Raw genomic sequence first — 24,781 nt, 5'->3', positions numbered from 1 at the left:
ACAACCATTTCTGAATTCTTTCTTATCTCAAGTGCTTTCTTTAATTAGCCAATACCATTTAACTTATGAATTGTAAACATTAGCAATCACATGATCCCATTTGAAATGCTTGCAAAATGTTTTAACATTACTTTTCATCATGTAAGTTCCTGTTGTATGTTTCTTTACTTTACTTTTATTTTTTTTTTTCCAGGAATCGACATGAGCATGTGTACCTTTTAAAATCTCATTGACAACTAGATATTATCAAGTGTCAGCAAAACTGCCTGCTTCCTGTAAGTTTCCACTCTTAAAATTCTTCAAACTTAGTTCTGTGGCAAATTATGGTTTAGTGACTGGAGCAATCAGAGTTGCACACACACCACATTCCAGGCTAAGCCCTTATGTTAAGTACAGCTCAGTCTTAATTTATTACAGAATTTTCTTGCAGTTGTGCCCATACAGATCTTCTCATGAACATGCCAAGAGCATAAAAGCAAAGCATATTTTTGCATATCACACAACAGTCCATGTGCCGAAAAAAAATATAAATCCATACTATTATTAACATTTTTCCTCATGGGATAAAGCCTTAAGAGAAATATAATGTAACAGGAAGTTCATTTGTTAGCAAGCCAAGAAAAAGTGAGACTAGAAAATCCAAAAGGAAGCTGGATCTACATGATTTTTTCCTAGGTAATGTAAGTGCTTACAATCTGCCAAGAATTATTTAGTTTTTTATGCATTAAAATCATTTAGCATTCAGGGGGTATTTAGAATGTAGATATAATTCTCATTGTATAGTTTTGGAGACTGAGGATAACAGGATCAAGCTAAGCAGCTCCTAAGATGTGGAGCTGAATTCCAGTGCAAACTCCAGAGTGGTGAATGCTCCTTCCAGAGTGCCTAAGACTGGCAGAAGAAGTTCTTCTGTTACAGGTCCTGATTACAGCTGAGGAAGGAGAGAGAAGTGAATCTTCCACCCCAACAACTCCAACTTCTTTGTGGGTCAAAAAAGGTGTATACTTTGAAAGATCTGTTTTTAAACCTTGCTTGAGAGCCACTCTTAAAAGTTTCTCAAGCTTTCATTGGGATGGTATGATGACACAAAAATTATATTAACAGCCTGTGTTACACAAAGAATCTTAAGAAAGTTAATTTAAATGTCTATAAGGAAATTGCCAGGTAAAGAAGGGTGAGACAGAGGAAGTGATTCCAGGTAGAGAGTCTCTGGTGGAGGAAAAAAAAAAAAGGAAAGAAATAAAGAAAAAATTGCCCTAATGCCAAACTTTGTAGAACTATTAGAACAAACCAACTGATACATCTGCCCCCATGAAATGCACCATCCAATTCACTTCACAAATCCTCTACAATTATCATGAACTTAATTTGTCCCTCTAAAATGGCTGACTGCATGGCATTGAATTCAATGAAGAAGTAGGACCACAAGTAAAAAAAGGAAAAGGAAAACTAAGTGTCCACCAGCCTCCATGGAGACAGCGAGAGCTATGCCTGGCAGGGACAAGCTTTTACTGTAACTGGAAAACACCAAAGTGAATTAGGCAAGCCATATCTGACCATGACACATGACTTTAGCACAGATATATAGAAAGTCTCCTTCTCTCTTTAAATAATGTCAGAGAATCCAATTGAAATCAGAGATCATTTTACTATGTGAATGAATATACTATTGGGCTGGGGATATAGCTCAGTTAGTAGAGTGCTTGCCTCGAATGCAGGAAGCCCTAGGTTCAATCCCCAGCACCGCCCCCCCCACACACATACAAATGGAAGATGAATATAATATGCATCACATATAAATTATATTTGATAGAATTTTATGGTTATTATATAATTTTAATGTAAAAGTAAATTTGTTTAGGATATAAGCTACATGCTGAGAGTTCAAATGGGGGTGAGAGTTTCAGCTTCAACACTTGACATTATTAGCTATATAAACTTGAAAATCTCATGTCGTTTCCAAGCCTCTGTTAGGGATTTTATAACATGAAGGTAGGTTTTTAAGGTGTTACAAGGTTTAAGTGAGGAAGCACCTAACGCACAGTAGAAACTCATAATATTAATTCTTTTTCTCATAATATTTTTACACTTTAAATCCCATCTAATTACACAAGAGGATTTGAAGCCGTCTTTTAAAGTAAGAAAACAAAAACAGATAAAATTGAACATGACAGAAAGAGCAGAATTCATTCACAGGAAAAGGTCTTACAATTTTATTAAGAATATATTCCTTTGGAATTCCTGTGAATTGTTACTCTCTGAAGGAAAGATTCAGGTTGCTGAAATTTACATTGTCACTCTAAAGGTACCCTTCACTTTACATGCTATTACCTGAAAATCTTTCTGACATTCAAACTTAGTGAATTGGCTTTATTTTTGCTTCTTGAGTGATTTCAGTTGGCTTATTTCCATAATACCTGAATTGCATGTTTGTAAGCTGCCAATATTTTATTGTTTTGAGTTTTTTCCTACACAAGTCAATTTAGTTGTTTTGGTTTAGTCAAATTCTATAGGGGATAGTATACAGTGTGCATTTCTTATAATGATCTAAGTGACTGACATTTTCTTTACTTTGCTAAAATGATGAATGGGATTACTTAGAATCTCAAGTCAAGTAGGAAGGAGGCTATGTGCTGAATTCAGATTGTATGAAGGAAAAATGCAATTCACTCTACTAAAGTTGAATCTGTTTAATTTCTTTGTGAATGAAATTCCCTGATGGGAAACCATTTGCAGACAACTGGGGCCTACCTTCTGCCAAATCTTGCAACAAATGTTGAGGATATATTTTTCTATAATGTCTTATAGAGACTTTATTCTCTAGACCCTGAGTGTGTTTACCTGAAGGTATCGAGACTTATACTCAAAGGACTATAAACATTTTGGAAAGACCTCCAGTCCTCCAAACACTGAGTGGGAGTGGATCTTGGGATGGGGATGGTATGAGGGTCTCAAGGCATTTGGAGACCTATGACTTAAAAATAAAGTGGGCTGGGTGTTGTGGCACAAGTCTGGAATCCCAACAGCTTGGGAGGCTGGGATAGAAGGATCAGGAATTCAAAGCCAGCTTTAGCAATGGTGAGGCGCTAAGCAACTCAATGAGATCCTGTCTCTAATAAACTACAAAATTGGACTGGGGATGTGGCTCAGTGGCTGAGTGCCCTGGAGTTCAATCCCCAGTACTAAAATAAATAAATAAATGTATAAATACAGTGGGAAGATATGAGTTTAGTTAGAAAATAATAGTCAAGTTTTTAAAGTAATATTGTCACTTAAAAATTGGCACATTTCCTAGACTATGTTTGTAATTTGTAGAATAATATTTTTTAAAGTTTAGAACTTAACAAATAATAAATTTAAAGGAATATAAATTAAACATTTTTTATATTTTAAACTAAGACATGAGATTATGCTTAAGCTATGCATTAATAGGAGTACTTTGACCTTCAAGTCTCCTTACTGAATTTACCTCCTGCCTTATATTCTTGGAGCACTTCCAAATGGAAGTAGGACTCCAGAGTGATATCGGTTACAACCACTCCTTTCCCACTCATCTGTCAAAATCCTAAATTGCCACTCAATAATTTCAGATTTGCCAATTTGCTCAATTTTCTGTCAAACAGAGACCTATCTAATTGAAAATCATCTAAAGAAGGGAGAAGTTTGTGTGAAGTGGGAAGGTAGGAATGGTTTTTACTTCCAAATAGGAATCTTTAGAATTGAAATTTTGTATTGCTGAAATTCCACAACTAGACTTTGCATCCTTTTTATGCTCCAGAAACCTCTCAACCCCAAGGATAACCCTACAATTCTCCTCAAAGAAAGACACAACAGTATGAAAGAGGTATGCATGGAAAATCAAAGAGAGAGAGAGAGAGAGAGAGAGAGAGAGAGAGAGAGAGAGAGAGAGAATATGAAAGACAGTTTAGATTATAAAAGACCAAAACACAGTCAGTCTAAATGGGGAAATAAAAAGGATTTGGTAAAGAAGAAACAACAAAACAAAACAAACAAACAAACAAAAAATACCGAGAAACCTCACTCACCATTACCACTCCTAGAGCCTTGTCATAGTCCAGAGCACTGTGATGTTAGAATTTTTTTTACCAATCTCTCAGTTTTTAAAACTTGTAATTTGCTCTCTCATTGGCAAAATGATTAATTGCAAATATTTCTCTTTAATGATAGAGATTCATTTTTAAAATTTATTATAAACTGTAATATCTGGACTTGGGTATGATATGTTGCTCAAGTCTAGGGCTTGGGTTTTTGGTTTCCACTGTAGACCCCCTACTTATTCACAAAATCTTTTAATGTATATTTCTTGAGTAGTTATTATATGACTACTTAAGGCTTGCTTTGAGTATACAATGATGCATATGATGTACAGGACATGTGACCCAAGTAAGAGATGATGCTGGACTGAACTAGGTAGGTAGGTCACATAGGAAATTCATTTATTCATGCAACAATGTTTATTGAGTGCCTTGAAGAGACCTGTTCTTGCAAAATGGGTAGACCATAAATAGGCAATTATCAATTAACTGAGGTCTCAGTTGTTTCAAGGTAAAATGAAGACAATAGTATGTGTTCCAGCTGGGTTGTTGTGAGTGTTTATGGAGATAATCATACAAATGAAATCACTGAGACAGCAGTGCAGTGCCTTGTTGTCATGAATTTTACATTAATGATAAAGCAATGCTGGCAATTAACAAGCAAGACAGAATATTTCAGATCCCATAAATGCAGGACAATCAAAATAGGTTGATGAGGCAAAGAATGATTGCGGGAAAGAGATGAGGTTAAGTTGAACAGTGAAGTAACACCAGGGTCACCAAAAAACAGGGCCCCAAAAATCTATATAGGGTTATGTGTAAATGCTACTACATCATACAGAGCATCCTAGAATGTCTTTGCAGTTTGGACTCTTCTAATGGTAATAGTAAATTTTTTAAAAAAAGTTTAGTATGATAAGTAGATTTTAAAAAGATCATTTATATCTTTGTGAGCAAAAATAAAGTTTGTAAAGAAAACATATGAGAAATAGCAGGTCAGTTGGAAGTGATTACAGTGACTTAGGTGAGGGATGATACTTGCCTGGACTAGGTCGTTCACAGTGGAGAATAATTTACTCTTGCAACAAATGTTTATTGAAAACCTGTTACAAGATACTTTTCTAGGATATTTAGTTATAATGGTGAACAGAATCTCCTAATTCATGGGGCTGAGAGTCTATTGGTCTGAGGCAAAAATAGCAGCTAATTAAGCAAAATGGAAATAAACATACTACTACAAAATTTATCAGGAAAAGGTTATAAGGAATGCTACTCAAAGTAATGGATGGTGATTTAAAATATATGGTCAATGAAAAACAAGTTGTAGAGAAGTAGATGAGTTCAAACTATATTTTGAAGTAGACCTAATATGATTTTTAATATATTTTGATATGATGAGTGAGAAAAAAATAAAGAATGACTTTCACAGTCTGACTTGGACATTTGGAAACAAATAAATACAGAACTCTGATAAAGGCAGCATGTGTTCCATACACTCAGCTACTTGCTGTTCATCAACTAATTGCTTAGTCATGACTGTCATTCCTATATATATAGTTTAGATTTTTGTCAGAGTACCTATATAGAGAGGCTCAGAAGATGAATCCATAGTTACATTATTGAGTTATTACTAAAATATATAATTGGTAATATATGATTAGTTAATTATCAAGATTTTTTTCATAATTTTAGAAAAGTTTTAAGCAAATGGATTACTTAGCAAAAATTGGCCAAATGATCCACTGTAAGCTTTTTACAAAAGCTTCAACTTCTTAGATCAAAGAGTATCCTCCAGGCCACAATGTTTCTACTGGGATGGTTTTTTTGCATCCTGATATAAATCTTCTCTAATATTTTCATGTGTTATCATATATTTGCATATTCACTTTGATGGAAAGCAAGGAATAGCAGCCAAATACATATTTCATACACTCTTTTGATTAAAAATGATAATGGTGGTGTTAATGTTTTTTTCTTCCTTATTTTCAATTTATGTAGTAGAAATAATTTTCCATACAGCATACAACTAAAGAAAGCAAATGTGATTGATTCAAGATTATTTCATTGTTCCATTCATTTTGCACCTGGTTTATGACAGAATACTGAATGTTCAGATATAACAAAAGTAGATGCATAGATACATAGAATTGTAATCATAGAGTTAAGGAATATTAAAGTGACTTTAAAATCAGCCCTTCCAACACCTTAATTTTTAAGATGGTTAGAAAATGGTCCCTGGAAGGATAAATAGCTAAACCAAGGTAATGCATTGAGGTCAAACTTAAGATGAAAATATATATTTTTTATTTTTCTGTTTGGCAAGTCAAGATAAATGACAATAATTTGAACTCTTACAATTAATGACCTCCTTATCATTGAAAGTTTTGCAAGTATCTACTAACAAAAATAAACTAATTTTATAGTTTTCTTCAGTGGTCATGTTCTGTTTAGCATCAGTAATGAATTGACTTGAAGTAGCCCACTGTAGAGATCCCATACTTAAAGACCTGTCCCCAAATTACAATAATTTATTTCCATAACCCTAGCTAGATTGTCAACTAGAGTATTTTCAACTTTCAGAATTTTTATTTCTTCATGTTTATTAAATTGTTTCTTCAAGTTATCCAAACAATTCCTCTTTCAACCCCACAGCAAATTGCATATAAAATTGCATATACAGTGAGGGAAAAGGGAATGTGAGATACAGATGAGTGTGAATATATTTTAATTTTATACAAAGGCCAAGGCTGGTAGGAAAAAAAAATATTAATTTGATTGAGTGCATTCTCATTTAAATAATTGTCATAGCCAGTTAGGGTAGTGCACTCCTCTGTTCCCAGGCAGGAGGATCACAAGTTCAAGGCCAACCTCAGCAATTTAGCAAGACTCCATAACCAAACACAAAATAAAATTGCCTGGGGATGTAACTCAAGATAGAGCAACTCATGGGTTTAAGCTCCAGCATCACAAAAATAATAGTAATAATAATATTTTAAAATCTAACAATTATACTGGGCAATATTTTGTCAAGTTTTGTGGCCATTTTAAGGAAGCCCAGAAAAGTTTAAGAGCAAACCATACCCAAGATTCCCTCAACAATTTTAGTGATAAGGTCCTTGTGCACTTACATCAGGAGTCCTCCAATTCTTTCACTTGCCAACTAATGAGGCACCTAAAGGTTATCACCAAAGTACTTGCTTTTTTATGGAAGTTATGATACAAAGACTTAGGAGTACATGTCAAATTTAAATCATATAAAACTGTGATTATGTAGTTGTTTGAATTATACTACTTAGGAAAGAGAGTGCAGAAAACTAAAAAAAAAAAAAAAAAAAAAAGGTAGGGGGGGATCCCAAAGGTAAAACATACTTGTAATTCTTTTTAAATCCTGGGGATAGCATATGGGCATCTCAGTAAATCTACTAAACAACTCCCCCTTAGTTGAACTTCTCTCACTTTTCTTAGGTGAAGTTATAAAGATACTGGTAGCCCTTTATGTCAATGAAATGAAATGATCCCTACCCAGAGCTTAAGGCAGTACCTGGCCTTACATAGGCACTCAGTAAGTGTTGAATCTTCTCATTATGTATGGTCCTTATATTGTCTTCTTCTCTGAAAGTCCTCAAAAATCCTTAAAAGCCAAACGCAGATTGATCTCTGGAGGACTGAGTTTTCCCACATCTCTAATTCTAGCATACAAAGCAAAGTTCTTTGGGAATTTCCTTTTTTGTTATCTTGGAATGCAAGGGGATAATTTTTAAAGCAATTACAGACATTTGGAAAATAGGGTTGTTGCTCTACTCTCCAAGGATCTCATTCATATAGAAAAAATAAATGAGTTTGGCATTCTTTAATCACTCTTTAAGCTATTTCCATACCACCAGGGCCTGAGCAAAAAAGGAAGAAGCTTGTGATTGCCCCACTTCCCGTTTTTCCTTTATTTTCTACCTGCAGGAAAATCTCTACATTTTGTTTGTTTGTTTGTTTGTTTGTTTTGTCTCTAACACAAGCAAATATTCTATATTCACAAGCAATTCAAAGAGACATGAAAGCCTGAAGCAGAGCCAAAGAGCCAATTAAAAAGGAACCTTCTGGTTTCAGAGTTTACCTCAGAGGAGAAAAAAAAAGGACTTGAGGTTTTGCTTTAGCAGAGAATTTTCTACAGGATGCTTTAATAAGGATGATAAAACTCCACATCTTTTCAACTACAGGCCCATAACATAAATTTAAATATGTCACAAAAAAAAGGATAAAATGGGAATGTGTTAATAAATGTTATTTAATAGCCTTAGCACCATAATTAAATTCACAAATGTATTCTCACATGAATGCCATGTTTGGAGGTCAGCCAATCTCTCTTCTTGTTTTAAATTCTGTGTAATTGATAATATTTTGTCATTTAAAACAATGTACCCTGTTTATCCAGTGTCTGCCAGGAGGCTATTCATAATTACATAAAAAATCATATTCCTCTGGGAGAAAATCATTATTGATATAATCATTACCATAAATTATGGAAAATGGAAAAGGCTTCCCTCTTATGGAACCACCATATAAAAGAATATTAAATCATCAGTTTGTAGCTCACAAAGTGTTTCAATAGGGCATATGGTGCTTTTTTCACATCTATTTTCACTCACCTTTTATATGACAGTCCAATTGTTACAAATGAGTCTTGTCTACTAAACAAGGGCTTTTTACCTAAGCACTGGATGATAGCAATGAAAAGTGGTATGTGGGTGACACTTTTTCCCTCAGGAAAGCAATGCACCAATCATAAAGCAGAAACATGGAATAAAATAAAGTACTAGGTGTTTTGAAGACAGAATATAAATAAAGAAGTGCAAATGACAAAGGACAGACAGTAAGGTAGATGGGGTCAAATTTGAAAGAAAACTGTGGTGTAGATGACATCTATATGTTTTGATGTTATTTTGTTCAGTTTTTATCCTGTATTGATTCCTTGCTTGGTAGTATTAATTTAAAAAAATTCTCCTTTTACAGTTTCTCCTATAGGAATAAAAAAAAAATGATTGGCCATCCAAAGAGGAATAAATATTGAGCCATTGTAAGTAATTAATAATAAAAACCATAATAAAACAGAAGATTTCTGAACATAGGCAGGAAATGCCCGATGAAGCTTGCCCCAAACACTGCAGCCCCTATTCTTTAGGTATTTATAGTGAGAATAATCTGCAGCAGATGATTTAGTACTTAATTAGTACTTCCTTTCATTTTTCTACCTTCACTGCTTTATATAGTTCATTGCTTTATTTGAAATAATCTTTGATTGAGTTGTTATCACCTTCTCCTTTGAAGCTCATGTTATGACCACTAGCATCTAGTATGTAATAGAGATTCAGCAACTGCTGGGAAATTGATTAATCAAAGGACTTTGAACATCTAAACATGGATGTTGATGAAGATATAGATAGTCAAAACAAATTGCCCTCCAAATTTGGGGTAATTAGTACTACTATGTGCAAATAACAGTATTGTGCCTTATCATAGCATATTTTAGAAAACTAAAATATAAAATATATTAAGCTAGGACAGAAGTTATAGAGCTACTCAAAAATGTTGAGCAACTAGCTGAACACCCTAAAGTCATTAACACTAAAGTTACTCTTACAAAACTATCTTAATCTCATGCAAACATAAAAATGCTATACAGGAAAAAAAAAGCTAAGGAAAAAAAAAGATTTGCTTCTCAAATAGACCTCTCTGAAAATAGTTAGCTATATATAAGCAGCTATGAATTCTATGCATTATTTCCACATTTAAAATAAGGATTTCTTAAGAAAAGGGATAAGAATTGAACATCTATTTGAATGGTTAGAGTCTTATACTGGGTATTTTTAATTCACTGTATCTAAGATCACAACACTGGAGGGATGTACTCACATAAATCACTAGAATTCCTTTTTAATTCTTACTCTTATAAGCTGAAAGATGACATTTTTGCAAAACATGACACATTAGTAAATAACATTTAATTAATTTGATAATTCTTTGATTAAGCTTTAATTTTTCTTGATTCTCATGCAGCAATTCAAATTATTCTGTATTATTTGTTCTTTTTCACACGTTTAGGGCAGGCTTTGAATAGTCCCAGTAGGTTACCTGAGAAGGAATTTATTCTTGTCTGACAGCAGGTCTATGCCATTAATAGTGACAAGGCTAGACCAAAAAGACACTTTAATAAATGTTCCCTCACAGAAAAGACGTTTCTGTAGAAACTGGTGCCTCTCTCAGAAGTCTAGGAGAAAAAATTCTGAGCAAGTGAGAAAAATGAAACCTTAGGCCTTCTTTCTGTTTCCTTTAGACATAGAGAAAATGAAGCCATATGAACAATGTATTAAAAGAAGAGAATACTTATTTACTAGCTTTTGCCCCAAACCTAAAAGTGTTTTATCCTAAGGAAGCTAAAAGTGTGGGAGAAGAAGCATCAATGGAATTGAATCTGCTTGGAAGTACTTGCATCTATTTCTATATGCATCCCAGCTAATCAGAGTGACTAGAATGTTTCATGGATTGATTCAGACAAGCATGACAATTTGATACATTTACCTCAAACAGTTTCCACAGCTTTCCAGTAATCAGAAGGTAACTCTCCCCAGGGTTATGGCAAGTCCAGGGACTAGGCACTCCCATCATTAAACATAGACTTTCATTTTTTTTTCTGTTTAGCCTAATTATGTATACTGTCTGCAGTTTACTGATGCTTGCATCAAGCTCAGCTTTGCTAATTCCAAGCTTCTGTCTCCCGAGATACTATCAGTAACTCTTTAAGAAATCTTTACAGAGGCCTATTTGCAATACTTAGAAACCTGTCATCTTTTAAAATAACAAGATTATTTCTACGAATGAATAAAGAGGTCTACTCTGGGATAAACACCATTTTTTTCATTGAGATAAATATTGTACATCACGAATTCATCTCAACACACATACCATGTTTCTGGCAAGGTATAAAAGTATAAGGCAGTGGGGATTTAAAGGCAAATGTTTGTTGATGGTGTATATAAGGCAGTAAAAACAAACAAACAAACAAAAATTTGCTCTGCAGGGAATCATAATAATGTTTGATAATTGAATCAGAAACTTAAAAAAGTAGTGGGTAGAGAAACACCAATTTTGCTATATGTGGGAATCATCATCCCCAATGAGACACTTAAATAGTGTTTGTTATGATTATGATAGCTCAATGTGTTCCAAGTGTATATGCATGTGCATAAGTTTAACCATGTCTTATTTCTATAAAGTAATGTCTATTATTCCATTTTATAGATGAGGGAACAGGCTCAGGAAAGTTGAGTAACGTGCCTATATTTATTTAATTTTTTTCTTAAATAGTTAACTCATTTTATGGCAAGAGTCATTCTACTTAATTCTTTCCTCTCCTACCTTACGGCTCCAACAATTTTTCATTTGCTTTTCAGAAGTCTTTCTGAAATTCATTCTGTAAATGTTGTGTCACCCATTTTTGTTATTACATGGCTAAATCAGAGATTCTGGGCTTTAGTTTACTATAGATTAAGAAGAAAGTCCATGTTCCAGACTTCAGCAAATTCTGAGAAATAGGTCAAAATTTCCATTACTGAATTCAAAGGGAATTCCATCAAATACATAAAGTGACCTAAATTGCAATAAATGAAATGGGTACAAGAATGTTTTCTGAAAGATTTCACTTTTAGATAAATGTTGTATATCTGTCTAAACTTCTAGTATCTTGGGTTCTCTTGGTACTATAATTTCTCTTTTTTACCATTGTTAAGGGATATTATTCACAATAGATTCATTGGAAATTTTCTCACAAATTGGAGAACTAGAACATTTCCTACATGAAAATTGCAAATCTGAATAGCATTACATTGTGTGTGTGTATATATATACACACACATATATATCACACTCTTAAAACTCCATTCATCTATTGATGTACAGAACTACAGATATACAGGAGAATTATGTTGCTGCTGTTCTATTGCAATGGTAAAGAAATTTATATTTAAAAAAATCTAGAAGAAAATATTTTAATATTTTCACCATAAAAAAGACAAATATCTGAAGACAGAATGAAAAGCCTGATTTGAACATTTCATAATATATACATGTATTGAAGTATCATAGCACCCCACAAATAAGTACAATTTTATATGTTAATTGAAATATATATGCATAAAAATAAAATACATTTTGCAATAGTAGGCATGAAATTCATCTTGCATGTATTGCCATTTAGCTAATCATTTTGATTTAACTATGTTAAGACATGTTTTTATTGTAACCCCCCTGTCCCTTAACTACAAAGAGTTTATATTGTTAACGTTACTTGAGGCCCTCAGTATATTATTCTGTATCACAGATTCACACTTCCAGCTTATGTAAACCTAACAATACATTTTATTATTATAATCTTTCATAGGACCAATTACATAGGCATATTAAATACAGACGCATAACTACAACTGTAGGTATTAATCATATTCTATTCCTTCTCTTTTAATAATAATAACAACAATAACTATTTTTTTTTCTGACTGTACACTGTTGACTATAGATAAGCTCTGCTTAAATTTGGTCTGGGCTTCATGAGGGTAAGCACCAGGCATATTTTGTTTACTGCTACATCCTCAAAATCTATCATAGTTCCTAGAACCTAGAGAACACTGAACCAAACTTGTTTTATGTGTGTACTACAGAATATCTTAACACAATCTTCAATATAACACTATAAAATATTTAATAAGATTATCCATATGATATAGACAGTAGAAGCAAGGCAAACAGATGTGCAATGGCTAATATAGAGGAAAATGTTTGTTTTATCTTTATCAAAACTCTTCTGTTACAATAGAGATAGGGCACAGCTATGTATTCACCCATGAAGAGGAGCCAATACAGAGAGGGCCACACACTTCAAATGTACTTTGATTATCTACTCTTTGACTCCACAACCCTACCACTACCAGCCTAATGGTACAAAGGAGGAAGGGACTCAATGAGGTTGACCAACATGACAAAGTCACATTCCACCAAGTAGCATGGACTAGGTTTGAGTCCATGCAGTTTTTCTTTGGAGTTTGTTCTGACTCCTATATATTTTCTGCATTAGAGGAGTGTCTCTGAAGAATAAAAATGAACTAAAAATCAAATAACATCAAAAGTCATCTAATGAAGGAAAATAAAATGTTAACCTCATTTAGGTTATGAACACATACAATTCTAGCTCTTACTGTGCTGCTTTGGGAGGTGAGTCCTGCCTAAGTCATTGTTGATTTTCATTTAGTTGAGACCTCAATGACATTTCACAACTTACTTGAATCTCAATTTGGAGATAGTTTGTAGCATTGGGGGTTGAAACATCCATTTCATAAGTCACCTAATCACAGTTCCCATGACCACTCCAGGAATAATGACTTTCTCAAATTTGTCCTTCATTTCTTAAAAATTATGTTTACATATGCCAAAATTAGCAATATTCCACAAATTTTCTCTCATCATCAGTCCCTTAAGTAGAGTTCTGCCTGATCATATATTATGAAATTATGCTTTCTTATTATCCTTCTTGTACTTAAATCCGTCAATGACTTTGCCAAATATCAATTCTATTGGGCTGACCAAGTGTCCTATAATGTGACATTAAAAGCATTTCGTTTCTTATTTCCTGATGCTTTTCAATCTTAGTTCATCCTGTCTTATAAATACATCAATTTCACATGCACTGCCATGTTCCAATTCATTTCCTCTTTCATATACAAATAAAGCAAGCTCTATGTATTCCTTAGCACTTAGTCAAATACCATTCCTCCTTCTGACTCTGTGGATCCCCTTTCCTTAATAGCAGGAATCACTGATGTCTCTCATCTGAAACTTGTAACATTTATAGTTTGTACTATGCAACCTATTCCCCAAATTTATCTTTTTCTTTTATCTATTAGTTATTTTTCTCTTTCTAATATACTTGTTAAAGTTGGAAATTATATTTTAATATTTGTATATCCTTTAGTGTGCTTGGCTTAGACTGCTAAACATGTAGAAATTATTCAAAATTTGTACTCTGACTTATTTTAGTTCCTCTCTGGATACTCTACATCTCTTTCTATATCCTCTTCCCAAAACACCACACTTGATTAACTAACTGCTTACTACATAGTTTTATTTGAGAATTAATGAAGTAAATCCTGTGAAAATAACTATAATGACCCTTGTTATTTAGCAGGTGCTAAACAACTGATGTTTGGATGGGAATCTTCACATGTTCACCTTTTGCAACTGGGTACCATATGTGGCTTTCAGGATGGATGGTAAGTTCAAAGTTGCCTTCTTCAGCCCTGTTTACTTCAGTAAGCTGGGACCCCAGTCCTCCCAAGACCACCTACTTAGACAATTCATTAGCTTTATCATTCCAAAGAACTCTGAATAATTTGACATTCCCCTTCTTTGGTATAAATCCCATGATTCTACGTGCATTACAATTCCAAAATCATGTTAATTTTCTCTATCTACTGTTCTAAAATCAAGCTTTGTCTCACTCCTTAGGACTCTTTCTAATTCTATTCTCTTCTAATCATCTTGTGCAATTCCAATTTTGTTTCTCTTTTTAGATTCCTTGAGTACCAAGTAAAGGGAACTAGCAGATCCTCATCTATATCTGGAAAACAGATAGATTTGGTATTAATCCTAAGGATTTACAAACTCATAAGCCTCAGTTTGAATTATCTGTCTGCAACTTTGTGAGACCTTTACAAATAACATAAACTGGTTGTCTTGCAATTCTTTCCTTTATAAGAAAAGGATTATAATATACACTTACTAAGTCTTTATTAGGAAAATACAAAATATTTCAAGAGTCTAGCAGAGATAATGACAAAAGAACAATTCAAGATTTCATGATTCTGAGCCTTAAATATCCCTTTAGTCTTGATGTCTGTATCCTCAATTCCATATAGCCAGACTTAACAAATGTCTCAAGCCCATTTCAATTTTTATATATTCCATAGATCTAAGAAATAAATTTTAATAAATGACTCAAGATACAAATTTGGTAAAGTTGAGGTTTCAAAAAACAAACAGGCAAATGATTAATATCCAGCCTGAGTGACACACCAAATTTATATTTTCTCCATTGTTTCTTAGTGTGCTATTGAGGTCCATTATAGTAATATGAGGGTTTTGTTTAGTTTTTAATTTATTAGCTATCCTAAGAAGTTTGTAAAGAAAAATATTGATTGACTTATTAATATATAGAAATTTTAAGTAACAAAAAGAAAATTTAATTTTAAATAGAATAAAAATGTTTTCTCCATTGCAATTACTATGTAGCAACATTGAACAATTTTAAAAATTGAAGGCACACTTTGCAATCTTCACAATCATATTTTTCTTACATATTGAACATTTTTCATTTCATTAACTTAGAAATTATCTTGTCAATTATTTTAAACAATACATTTTTTAAATTTAGTTGTGGTGTTAAGTCTATTTAATAATAATTATTAACATATTTCCATATTATCTTCTTTGTGTGACATATTTAAATCTGTGTTATGTTATCTGAAAAGCAGTGGAGTTTTATACTCCTTGTTAAAGATTCCTGTAGAAAATTCTCTGCTGAACCTAAACCTCAAGTCCTTTTTTCTCCTCTGAGGTAAACTCAGAAACTAGAAGTTTCCTTTTTAATTGGCTCTTTGGCTCTCTCACCTGACTGTGTTTAGTAGTTTGTATCATTATTTAGGAAGATATAATAGAAGCTGAGGGACACCATTTTACTAGCCTAATTTTAATTTCATTGAACAGTTGAAGATTCAGAATATTCCTTTTTCACACATTACTGCAGAGAAAAAAGTGACAGAAAAAGATACCTCAAAATTATTAAATAAATCAAAAGATGAATTCAAAAAGATAGCAACAGGCTAGATTCTAATGATCAGGCTGAAATTAAAATTGATTCTACAAGTGAGATGTCTTCAGATGACAATGAATTTTCTCAGATTTTAAAATCAATGAATGAGTGAACAATACATTTCAAAGAAAAACATATTATTCTCAGTTACTTAGGCTTTCAGCATGGCAAGAACCTAAGGCATGCTATTTTACTAAAAGATCGTGTTGTAGCATCCTTTTCATCTAAAGATCTATGTGCTCAACGCTGTGGTTTTATGGACACAAAGGCTTAGACATATTGGCAAGAATCAGAAGGAAATAGACAATGTGTGGATGAGAAAACTGATTGAATTTTTTATTCTAGTTCATGTTCACAAACATAAAAATGAAAAATTTTTGCTATTATGGAATGAAGACGAAAACATTTTCTTTTCAAATGAAGTATCTATCATCACAGATTTCAATAAATCAACTGTTGCATTTAATGATCCATGTTCTAATACCATGCTGGAACCTATTAAATATGTGTTTCAAATCTGGAATTGGTTCAATGCAGACTCAGGAATGAGAGCTGCTGAGCAGTGAGTCCCTTTCTGAAGATGTTTCCTACTTAGAGTATACATATCTTTAAAATTGGGAATGTATAAAATAAGCACTTAATTTTTGTGTAAATTGTCATCAAAATATTCACTGTCCACATATTCTAAGATAATTTAATTCTTTTTTTTAAATAATTAAGCTATCCAGGTGGTGAGTTGAAATCACTGTTTCTGGTGTACTAAGAGTAGTGTTTATATTTTCAGGGTCTCTATTGCACACTTACTGAGTTATTATTAGTTATACAGTTATTCAAGTCATGTCTTGTCTCTTGACTATCAGCTGGCTGAGGGAATTCAAAAAATACTTACTGATTAAACATTGTAACTCCCAAAGCTTTTGTTGTGTAAAATAATTAGATGTTTGGAATTAAAATGAGCATATTTTTTGGAAGGTTGCCTACCTTGGAGCAGGATTTTTGGGGAAAGTATAAAGAAAGGATGAATTTTACCTAGTCTTCTTTAATACAGCAAGTGAAATATATCAGATTAAACCATTAAATAACAGTGACTATACTGCTATTACATTTGACCTCTTCTCTGAAAGATTAAACCAAAAATATAGTAAAGTACCACTGAAGTTTAAGAAAAGGATCTTAATAAAGTGAGAGTACTAACTTAACTACTTGAGGATTTTCTAGCTATGGACTTGAAACCCACTGAATTGAAATACAGGCTGCCAAAGAATGCCCTATTATAGTCAGAGAAGATTTTGGTAGGTGAGTACCCTCAATTTTAGGAAAGTAAACAACACAGAAAGTAAAATAAATTACCTTGACATAAATTCTTGGCTCAAGTAAAAATCAGACAATTTCTGGGATTGTAATGGTGGGATAATTCCTAAGAAATGAACTTTAACTTATATTAAACTTTAATCCTTCTAGCTATGGAGATGAAAGCTAAAAAGAAAAAAAAAGCTTTAAAATTCTAACCAAAAGCACACTTGCCCTAGTCCTTGTACTGATATTTAAATTGTTTTCTTCATCTACAGGGAATATAAAGAGGTCTGTGAGCCACGTGATTTCTTACTTTTAGAAATTCATCTCTTTAACTTGGATGATTCTGTTCAGAAATCCATTCAATTCATTAAGCCCAAGTAGAAATTGATGAAGAAGGAATATGAAACTGACAAGATCATGATGTTTCCTTAAGAGTTTAAACTAGTGGTACAAGTGTTGCTTGAGAATAATTTGCTTAGCCATGAAATATTGAAGAGGAAATTGGAATTATTAGGAAGGTCATATATAAATAAATCTAAAAGAATTTTACCTTGAACATCTCTACTATTGATTTTTAGAGAAAACAAAGCAAGCATCATGAATTGATTTGCAGTGTTGCAAATGATGTCTGTATTGACCAGTTTTAGTAGTTCTCTCATAAGAAAATAACAAGAAGATAGTCTTAATATTTAGAGGGAAAGTGACAGTTATTACCTTCAAGACAGACACCACAGGAACAGGATCTCTCTCTCTCTCTCTCTCTCTCTCTCTCTCTCTCTCTCTCTCTTTCTTTCTCCTGCCCCCTCCTCTTCCTTCCCTCCCTCCCCTCGAACAGCTATTCGAATATGTAACACTGACAATCTACAGAATCAAGGGATCTCATGGTGAGGTTGTTCTGATATTAAAGGGAAGATAAAGAAATTTTTTTTCGGCAGGGGGGAATCTTCAGTGTTCATCATATCTTTAAAAAAAAAAGTAGATATATGTCTATTCCAGCTGCTCATATGACCAGCCTTGATAGTATATGTTCACTTTCTAGATTTAAACAGACTTTATTCTTATTGCTCCAACTTAATATAAAGTGAGTCAGTAGAGGAGAAATTGAGATAGGGCAAATGATCTGATCCTACAGTTTACACTGGCATATTGTGATGGTATCTAAACTGAAGTAAGAATTATCTCCAATCAAAGTATATTGCACATTCACTATTCACTGTGGGGAGCCAGAGCACTTCAATTAATATAATGTACATGTTAACTAAAACTTTTAAGGATACCTTAGGAGTATTTTATTTCTTGGTACATAAAGTGAAACTAGGGACTTGATGTCACAGTATCAGCACCTGCACATGGCATCAACAAGGTTTTCCACTGTGAACTACAGTTTGGGCTCCGTTTGAGGGTGTGACAATATTCTCCAAGAGAATTACTGAATCCCAGAGGGAAAAGTCAAATTATAGTTTAAAAAACTCATTACCAATAATTAATAATGAACTCCAGCTAAACAATAACAGGTGTTCCACTAATCCCAAACAGAAACAGATGGAAGCACAAATGTTTTATAAATAGTGGATACATGCAGAGAAATAAACTTGGCAGGAATTATTTTATTCCTTAATTGTCAGTCAGAGTCAATGTCTTATCACATGTTTTCTCTAAATTAATATGCCCAGATTAAATCTGTGTTTCTCACTCCTTAGTTTTAAAACATTAGTACTTTATCATTCCATATTACATATTGCATCACTAACAAAGATAGTATTTTTAAACTTTCCTTTGGTACATTTACCAATAGTATGTAGTTTATTATACTTTATTTCTCCTTTCCCCTTCCTCCATCTTAGTGCTTGAACAAAAATTACTGGACTAAATATTCTTTTACTTCTTAAACCTTCAAAATAATGAATGTAAGTAGATGAGATACATTAGGGCAGTCAGAAAGTCAAGTAAATAGATGGTATTAAGAGATTTAATCCTATAAGAAAGAGGAATTATTTTTAGGACTTAGAGTATTATGTAGTGCTATAGATTTTGATCCTCTTGTGAATAAAACCTCAGGCCTTGTGCATGCTAGGCAAGTGCTATGCCACTGTGCTCTATCCTCAGCCCTGAATCTGATATATATATATATATATATATATATATATATATATATATATTGGAGGTTCACATAAACCTTAAGAAGAGCTCTCTCTGTGTGGTCATTAGCAAAATCTTCTTTACCTCATGCAGAGATGGTTTTATTATTCCTTCTGACCTTCAGCTTTTGTGAGGTATTCAGAAAGAATCCATTGGTATTGTAACTGTTGTACTGCCCCTGTCGCTTACTAACTTCCACAATGCAGGGTTCAGTGTGCTATGATTTGCTTAGATCAACATATTGTAGCTACTATAAACAATTTTTATGGCACAAATATTAATTTTAGTCAAATAATAAAACTTAAAAATAAAACATAAAGAAAACAATATATGTTAGTCATTTCTTAATTCCTACTTATCAAAAATACAGATTCATCTTATGTATAAGTCAATATTTGGTCCATCTTATAAAAGCAGAAATATCTGTGGAGTGTGACTTCCTTGAAATACCACCTCTGAACAAAATGGGCTGTGAATCTTTTACCTAAAGTGAATTTATGGTGCATATTGCCTGGGATGGTGCATATGGCCTGGGATCGTTCTTGCAGAGTGCTCACCCTGACATACTGTGGGGAAAAGAATCTCACTCCAGTTAGATTGGCAGCCATTATGAAGTCAAACAACAACAAGTGCTGGCGAGGATGTGGGGAAAAGGGTACATTTGTACATTGCTGGTGGGATTGCAAATTGGTGCAGCCAATTTGGAAAGCAGTATGGAGATTTCTTGGAAAGCTGGGAATGGAGCCACCATTTGACCCAGCTATTCCCCTTCTCGGTCTATTCCCTAAAGACCTAAAAAGAGCATGCTACAGGGACACTGCTACATTGATGTTCATAGCAGCACAATTCACAATAGCAAGACTGTGGAGCCAACCTAGATGCCCTTCAAAAGATGAATGGATAAAAAAAAATGTGGCATTTATACACAATGGAGTATTGCTCTGCATTAAAAAATGACAAAATCATAGAATTTACAGGGAAATGGATGGCATTAGAGCAGATTATGCTAAGTGAAGCTAGCCAATCCCTAAAAAACAAATGCCAAATGTCTTCTTTGATATAAGGAGAGTAACTAAGAACAGAGTAGGGTCGAAGAGCTTGAGAAGAAGATTAACATTAAACAGGGATGAGAGGTGGGAGGGAAAGGGAGAGAGAAGGGAAATTGCATGGAAATGGAAGGAGACCCTCAGAGTTATACAAAAGTACATACAAGAGGAAGTGAGGGGAAAGGGAAAAATAATACAAGGGGGACAAATGAATGTCAGTAGAGGGGGCAGAGAGAGAAGAGGGGAGGGGAGGGGAGGGGAGGGGGGATAGTAGAGGATAGGAAAGGCAGCAGAACACAACAGACACTAGTATGGCAATATGTAAATCAATGGATGTGTAACTGATGTGATTCTGCAATCTGTATATGGGGTAAAAATGGGAGCTCATAACCCACTTGAATCAAAGTGTGAAATATGATATATCAAGAACTATGTAATGTTTTGAACAACCAACAATAAAAAATTAAAAAAAAAAGATGAAAACAATTTGCTATGAATCGACTAGGTGCCTTGTCAACAATGCAAGGTTGTAACTGTGATCTTCATTTTAAATGTAAGCAACTTGAAGATGAGGTACTCAGTGATTTTCCTCAAGGTCCCATGACAGAAAAGACTGGAGTCAAGCACTGCACTTGTATGCCTCACATTCCCCTGAATCACCCTCCCTTCCTCAGTGCTTCCACTTAATTTTACTTTGCTATTATACCATACCCAACTGATGACCATAATCAACTTCACCAAGTAAGATACCATCATTCTCAGGTTTATACCCTTCATTTCAGTTTTTAAACACATTAAAAATGTAGAAAAAAAATGAAGGAGGAAGTAAAAGAGGAAGAGGAGGAGGAAGAGAAGGAAACCATCTGACAGAATAAGTTGTTCTGCTACTTTAGTTGTCCAGAGAAATAAGAGTCGTAGGATTTTCTTAATTCCTAGGGCCTATATGTATTATACATTTTTTTCAGATATGACATACCTGTTTTCAACATATGCCCAAGTTATAATTATACATTTTAGAAAGATTTTCTCATAAACACGCAAGGACACAAAATGTGTTTGCTTTAAACAAACAGCTTCAGTTATTTTAATATAAATTATCTCCTTCTTTAACAATATCTTCTTAGAAATGTTTTCCCGAATATGAACATGTTTCACCAGTTTTTATTTCTGCAAAAACCATAGTGCAAGCAATAAGTTGCTTATTTTTAATTATGGTATTAGTAAAGAATACCTCATTAAACTCTGGGCAAGAATTAAAGGTATGAGAGATTAATGTACATTGCTTTAACTAAAAGTTTTCTCCATTATGTTGACTATTAACTCCAGACTTGACTATCTCCATTAAAATTTTTATGGAATGGCCAAAGTTCATATGTGGGGAGAAAATCTCAAGTTTGTTTTAGGGGATTTCATATTTGAACTGTGATGCATTTTAATATGAATTCTGTTCATTTCTAGGAAAAGAATGTTCACTTCTAAGAAAAGAATGATATTTTCATTGTCATACATTTTTTCTTCTGTTTACAAGGAATTTTAAAAAGATAATTCATCGCTTCACTCCAAGATATTATTAAAGATATTAGCATACTTCAATATGAAGATATTAGCATGTTTTTAGCTTTCAGCTGACTATATTTGCAATAGGCCATGCAGTGATTGAAAGTAAAATTAAAGGCCCTAATGCCACTTATTACTTTTGCTTTTTATTGGCTTTATTCTAGATCTACACATGCATTATGCATTTTTTAAAAAGGAAAATACAGTTTAGTACATTAAAAAGCCAAAAATCTTAGAAACAAAGACTATTAAAACAGACAAGCACAAGAATTGTTTGGAATACCTGGTTTTAAGTCCCCATGGACAAACATGTCAATCATATATCGACAGAATGCATACTGATCTGACAGAGTAGAAAGAAAAAAAATGAGAAAATGTCATCAAAATCCTTCTTTTTTCAATGGAGAAATGGTTTAACAAAACAAAATAGCACAATTCAATTTTGGTTACTACATATTTTCTGCAAAGAAATAATTTGTATTCATGGACATGCAGGAGGGAAAAGGCATAATGAACATAATGCTCCATTTAGTCATACAAAAAAATACCTTAAATTTTGAAACAGAGATAATATTATAGTGGTTGTTTTTAAAAATGAAAGCCTTTTTCATCAAATTTGCTACAAAGTCATCACATTAAAGCACTCATTCTCATTTGTCCTTTTGTAGACTTAGGATGATGAAGCAGAAATTTTACAAAAGAAAATTGGTTCCAATTTGGAATGTTTTACCAAATATTCTCTCCCAGATCCTAAATGAAGCTGCAGAATATTTTGTCAAAAGGCCTGCAGTAGGGCGAACCCCTTTGAAACTACTTTCCATGACAATGTTCTTTAATTAGAAGAAATCAAGAACAGACTAACAGTGCCAAATGATACCACTGTTAAGATAATTAATTGAGTAATTTTCATAAGACCATTTTATGATCTTGACTAGTCTATGACCTATGGAAAAAAGGATCAAAAGACAGTAAGTGGTGAACATTTGGGACAAACATCTTAAATAATTTCAAGAGTGTTTTTTTTTTCTTTTCTCTCTAAACTATTTCATATTTTCACACAACTTTAAATTCTCCTAAGGTCATTCCAAGTTTCCATTGATGAAGATTCTCATTAGAATCTGTAAGTTTTACCAGAGATTCTCTAAATCTTGAATATTATGAAATGAATCTTCTATGCAATGATTTACATTTTAGTTTTCTTAGAATAGAGATCTTATTAATTGACCAAATCCAAAGGCAGCTTTGGGACCAAGTAAGTTTATTGGCTTTATACAACATGACATATTTTTAATTGTTTCACATTATGCGTATCAAACATGAAACAACAAAATTTGTTATTCTATTAATATACATTGAAGGATTTTTTAAAACTTCAATCTTTAGAGTGTTAATATTTTTAATGAGTTTTATTATGAAACTCTCCCAGGTCTTTCAAAACGTAAATGCTATGTGGTAGATCTAAAATACAATCGTGTTCATTAATACCTAAATATGTTAAGCCAAAACTCATATAATTTCAAAATGTTGTATGTATTTTTATTGTTGAAATGAGAGCACATTTTCCCACAGGAGACTCAGGAGTGGGAAAAAGGCTAATTCTCAGATCAGTCCATGAATCTATCTACTCTTTGATGAAGCTGCAGTAACAAAAATTTCAGATGCCAGGACCTGGGAACCTCATATGGAAAAAAAAAAAAAAAAAAAAAAAAAAGTAAGGTTGAAGCAGATGGTAGCTTCTCTTTTCTGAACACAAGATTTTCTTGCTGAATGGGTAAGTCTGCACTAAGACAAGACCAAAAAAAAAAAATGCATTTTCCTTTAATGGAAAATTAGAATTAGTTAAATGTGACATTGTCAGTCTTTCCCTTTTGTTTCACTATCTGAAGTGATTATGCCTTTAGATTTCTTTTAGAAGTAGTTCTCTGTTGGCAGTTTACTCATCAAAAAGACAAGGGAATTTCTTGTGGGACACATCATTTCAAAACTTGTGCTGTGGGTCTGGACCCTAGGATGATGCATTTTTATCAAACTCCCCTGATGCGTCTAATCAGATAGATCATATATGCAGAATCCCCAATCTAAAACCATTCAATTGTGTTTTTACTCAGTGATCATTAATGACACTACAGCCTCCTAGGACAGCAAAAGAGACTTTTTGTTAGAATGTAGTCTGAAGTTTAGAATGTAGGGACTATTTGTAATTTGAAGGATTTGTATGATGCTCCAAAATGAAATATTGTTCTCTGTCCCAAGGGATGATGGGCTAGCTATACACATAAAATGTTGAACAGTGTACTGAATTAATAAAACCACAGTTCAAAGTTTCCTCATCAATTTAATATTGAGAGTATATCAAAACTTTTTAACCTGGTATGAATATTACCAAAGTGCTATGTTTATTTTTTATCATACCAATAATGTGTGGTTCCAAAGATCATTCTTTTAATTAATGCATCAATAGTTCAATGAGTTTCTAATTTGAAAAGAAAATTCTCTATTAGTTCAAGGAACTTTCTTTTTCATCTAGAAAATTATTTGAATAATAACATTTAAAACGTTTTAGTTCTTTATAAGCAAGGCTGTGATCTTATATTCTAATGGCATCACTATTTTTAAAATATTTTACATTAAGAATTTTGTAATATTTTGTATATTTCTCTCTGTCCTCAGATCAAGATATATAACAATTCTTTGAAGGTATGTATTAGGCAGTTCTAAGTATGTCTGTTTCACCTGCCTTAGGACAGAGCAAAAGAAAATTCCTAATTCTAAAAGATTCA

General features: G+C 33.1%; 1 long non-coding RNA gene across 1 annotated transcript; it reads left to right on the top strand.

The window, feature by feature from the left end:
* The first annotated feature begins 186 nt into the window (after window positions 1-186).
* On the top strand, window positions 187-18,191 carry LOC131423461 (uncharacterized). Its single transcript, XR_009225062.1, has 4 exons — window positions 187-275; window positions 14,278-14,365; window positions 14,666-14,732; window positions 17,532-18,191. It is a non-coding gene; the product is annotated as an uncharacterized LOC131423461 (long non-coding RNA).
* Window positions 18,192-24,781: the final 6,590 nt, after the last annotated feature.

This window comes from Marmota monax, unplaced genomic scaffold (genome assembly GCF_021218885.2).
Source record: "Marmota monax isolate L192 unplaced genomic scaffold, Marmota_monax_Labrador192_F-V1.1 WCK01_AAM20220418_F8-fsc01444, whole genome shotgun sequence".
Taxonomy (NCBI): Eukaryota; Metazoa; Chordata; class Mammalia; order Rodentia; family Sciuridae; genus Marmota; species Marmota monax.
Note: the sequence above shows the minus strand (reverse complement) of the source record. Positions and strands in the feature narration are given on the sequence as shown.